Consider the following 4930-nt stretch of genomic DNA (forward strand, 5'->3'; position numbering starts at 1 on the left):
TGACCCAAATGAGGTAAATTCATATAATTATTTAGGATAAATTTAATAATTTATGCTTACTTAATGTCATTTCTATCATTTTTTCTCAAAGTTTATCTTAATTTAAAATTGTACAATAGAGGTTATGGTGATTTTTATATAAGTGTGGCTAAATTTAAATCAAATTGGTGTGGCCATTTAGCAACTCTCTTTTTAAAAATAACTAGTAAAGAAAATGGCACGATCAATAAGAGGGAGTCGTGCGTTCTACTTGATGGACTATGTAATAGTCTACGTAAATATTGTAAATATTAGGATAATCTTTTCATAATTAGCAACTGTATATTAGGCATGATCTCTTCCTTATGTATAGTAATTAGGTCCTATAATTTAGCCTAGTAATATGCTGATAGTTAGATACCTACTTTGTATATAATGACTTTCATACATCAATAAAAATTACGGATTGATTTCCTACATGGTATCAGACTAGGTTTCCTTCCTCACCTCCTAAACCTAGCCGTCCACTTCCCTCTCTCCTAACCCTTGCCGTAGCTGCCCCCCCCCCCCCCCCCCTCCCTTCCTCCTCCCTCTTCTCTCTTCAATGGCTGACAACAAAAATTTCCATTCTGCTTTAACCGTCACGAATGTGAAATCTTTAATACCAATCACTCTAGACATGGAAACCGGCCATTATCACGAATGGGCGACACTATTCAAAGTTCTAGCCCGCGTCCACTCCGTACTTGAGCACATCATACCACCAACTGACACCATTGAACTCACCGCGTACAACGCAACGAAGGCGGCTAATCTTCCGCTCTGGAAACGGCTAGATGCGGTGGTCCTTCAATGGATATACGTCACCGTATCCCATGACATTCTTACCTCTATTCTCGTGGCGGATGATGTTGCGGAGAAGGCTTGGAATCGAGTTGCTCAACTTTTCCAAGATAACAAGCACTCAAGGGCAACGTACCTTGAAACTGAATTCACCACCACAAAAATGGCAGACTTCGGCTCGGTTATGGCCTATTATAATAGGCTAAATTCACTCGCAGATCAGCTTGCCAACGTGGGGTCGCCGGTGTCCGACCAACGTCTCGTCTTGCGCCTCCTTGCAGGCTTACCGGAGACATATGCACACTTTGTCACCACCATCCAGCAGAAGGATGTGCTGCCCTCTTTCTCTGAAGTGTGCTCCAGACTCAAGCTCGAAGACGCCGCAGCCAAGGAACGTGCCCGCGATTCTAGTCCCGCGGCTCTACTTGTTGACAATGATACTCCCTCCCCGCCACCTGGCGGCACCAATAATTCAACTAACCGTCGTGATAATAATCGTGGCAGGAATTCCAACAGGAACAAGGGAAAGGGGAACAACAACAACCGCGGGAAATCCGGCCGTAGCGGCGGCGGACAGACCAGCCACGGCCAGTGGCCGACGGGACAGCCGCCGGCAGGGGGCTACTACTGGCCTGTCTGGCCACCACAGCAGTGGCCACTGCCCCCCTACCCGTATCCAACAAGGCCGTGGCAGCAGCGTCCCACAACGCCACGGCCCGGCAGCGGCATTCTGGGTGCGGGTCCACGACCTCAGCAGGCCTATTCCATGTATGGTCCGTCCTATTCTGGGTACACTCCAACAGACGTGGAGGCAGCCATGCACACTCTGTCCATGCAACAACCGGATGAAAATTGGTACATGGACACCGGAGCGACTTCCCACATGACTGCCAACTCAGGTACTCTCACGTCTTATTTTAATTTGACCAATAATTCTGGAATCATTGTTGGTAATGGTAGCACTATTCCAATTCGAGGCTATGGTCATACATCCCTACCCCCACCTAATCCCCAATTACGTCTCCAAAATGTCTTGCATGCTCCAAAACTCATCAAAAACCTTATTTCCGTACGTAAATTCACTAAGGACAATAATGTTTCTGTTGAGTTTGATCCTCTTGGGTTTTCTGTGAAGGATTTACCGACGGGGAGCCGCCTAATGAGATGTGAGAGCACCGGGGAATTGTATCCTATCACTGCCACAAAACGGACCACTCCACCATTAACCTTCATTGCCGCATCACCTAGCTTGTGGCATTCCCGACTCGGCCATCCGGGAAATGCTATCCTTAGTTCTCTTCGTAGTAATGCCTTAATTGAACGCAATAGGGCCCGAACTTCTTTTTGTACCTCTTGTCCTTTGGGGAAACACGTTAAATTGCCATTTTATGATTCATTGTCATTTACTATTATGCCATTTGATATCATTCATAGTGATTTATGGACATCTCCTGTTTTGAGTTCTAATGGGCACCGCTATTATGTTTTCTTTCTTGATGATTATAGTAATTTTCTTTGGACTTTTCCAATCTCTAACAAGTCCCAAGTTTATTCTACTTTTCTATCTTTTAAGGCATTAATACAGACTCAATTCGAAAGAGACATAAAAAACATTCACTGTAATAATGGGCGGGAGTTCGCCAATGGGCATTTTCAATCTTTTTGCACCTCCAACGGTTTAAATTTTAGATTTTCTTGCCCCCCTACCTCTCCTCAAAACGGCAAAGCGGAAAGAAAAATTAAATCCATTAACAACATAGTGCGCACTCTTGTTGTCCACTCCTCCATGCCCCCCTCCTTTTGGCATCATGCTCTCCAAATGGCTACATACCTCCTTAATGTACTTCCCACCAAGGTCCTTGGGTATAAATCACCAATGCAAGTTCTCTACCAACGAACCCCGTCCTATTCTCATCTCCGTGTTTTTGGGTGTCTATGCTATCCACTTTTCCCATCTACAACTATTCATAAGTTGCAAGCAAGATCCACCCCGTGTGTATTTTTGGGCTATCCGTTGAATCATAGAGGCTATAAATGCTATGATTTATCCACCAACAAAATCATCATATCAAGGCATGTCATCTTTGAGGAAACTCAATTTCCCTTCTCAAAGTTGCACTCACCAACCCCATCTTCTTATGATTTTTTGGACCATGGGATTTCTCCATACACCCTGCATTTTCTGTCGCAGCCTACTCCACCCGTCGTTCCCTTGGTCCAACCCGACCCCCCCACTGCCCAGCTGCCCCTCCCCCCCTCCCCCCCCCCCCCCCCCCCACTGCTCCACCCGTGACTGCCCAGCAGCCCCTCCCCCCACTACCCAACAGTCCAACCGCACGACCACTGCCCAGCAGCCCCTCCCCCCCACTGCCCCACCCGTGCCTTCCCAGCAGCACACCCGCATGGTCACTAGAAGCCAACATGGGATTTTCAAGCCCAAACAATTGTTTAACTTAAACACTTCCACCATCTCGCCTATCCCGCGAAATCCTATAAGTGCTTTAAATGACCACAATTGGAAAGCTACCATGGTTGATGAATTTAATGCTCTAATTAAAAATAACACGTGGGAGTTGGTTCCACGTCCCATTGATGTGAATCTTATTCGTTCTATGTGGATTTTTTGTCATAAAAAGAAATCTGATGGTTCTTTTGAGAGGCACAAAGCCCGTCTTGTCTGTGATGGCAGGTCTCAACAGGCTGGAGTTGACTGCGACGAGACTTTCAGTCCGGTTGTCAAACCGGCTACTATTCGCGCTGTCTTGAGCATTGCACTTGCACACTCTTGGCCCATTCATCAGTTGGACGTCAAGAATACTTTCTTACACAGTAATCTTAATGAGACTATTTATATGCATCAGCCTATTGGGTTTAAGGATCCAAAGCATCCCCATCATGTCTGTCTCTTGAAGAAATCGCTGTACGGACTTAAGCAAGCTCCCCATACATGGTTCCAACGCTTTGCAAACTATGTCTCTACTATTGGTTTTTCACATAGCCGATCTGATCACTCTCTCTTTATTTATTGTCGAGGTTCTGACATTGCTTACATTCTGCTATATGTTGATGATATTATTCTCACAGCTTCTTCAGATGCCCTCAGAAAATCCATCATATCTCTGCTTAGTGCCGAATTTTCTATGAAGGATCTGGGCCCTTTAAGCTATTTTCTGGGTATTGCTGTTACCCGGACTTCACACGGCATGTTTCTCTCTCAGAAAAATTATGCAGTAGATATTATAGAGCGTGCGGGCATGACTTCCTGTAAGCCGATTCAGACACCGGTCGACACCAAAGCCAAACTTGGTGCCACGGCCGGGCCTTCTTTCGATGATCCCACACAATATCGTAAGTTGGCCGGCGCGTTGCAGTACCTTACATTCACAAGACCAGTCATCTCCTATGCGGTTCAACAAGTATGCCTTCACATGCATGATCCAAAGGTTGCACATATGCATGCTCTTAAACGCATAATCCGATACATTCAAGGTACTATTGAGTTTGGTCTCCATCTGGACAAATCCTCCATTGCCTCTCTTGTTTCTTATACAGATGCAGATTGGGGTGGTTGTCCGGACACTCGCCGATCCACATCCGGTTACTGTGTTTTCCTTGGCGATAATCTCCGCTCATGGTCATCCAAACGGCAACCTACTCTGTCTAAGTCGAGTGCCGAGGCCGAATACCGTGGCGTCGCTAATGTCGTCTCTGAGTCCTGTTGGCTTCGCAACCTTCTGTTGGAGCTCCGTTGTCCCATCCGGACAGCTACATTGGTTTATTGTGATAATGTTAGTGCCATATACCTATCAGGTAATCCAGTTCAGCACCAATGCACTAAACATATTGCCCGTGGAGAAGTCCGCGTTCTTCACGTCCCGTCCCGTTACCAGATCGCAGACATCTTCACTAAAGGTCTTCCGCGCGTTCTCTTTGATGATTTCAGGGACAGTCTAAGCGTACGACAATCTCCCGCTTCGACTGCGGGGGTGTGATAGACTATGTAATAGTCTACGTAAATATTGTAAATATTAGGATAATCTTTTCATAATTAGCAACTGTATATTAGGCATGATCTCTTCCTTATGTATAGTAATTAGGTCCTATAATT

Source organism: Lycium barbarum, chromosome 10, assembly GCF_019175385.1.
Source record: "Lycium barbarum isolate Lr01 chromosome 10, ASM1917538v2, whole genome shotgun sequence".
Lineage (NCBI taxonomy): Eukaryota > Viridiplantae > Streptophyta > Magnoliopsida > Solanales > Solanaceae > Lycium > Lycium barbarum.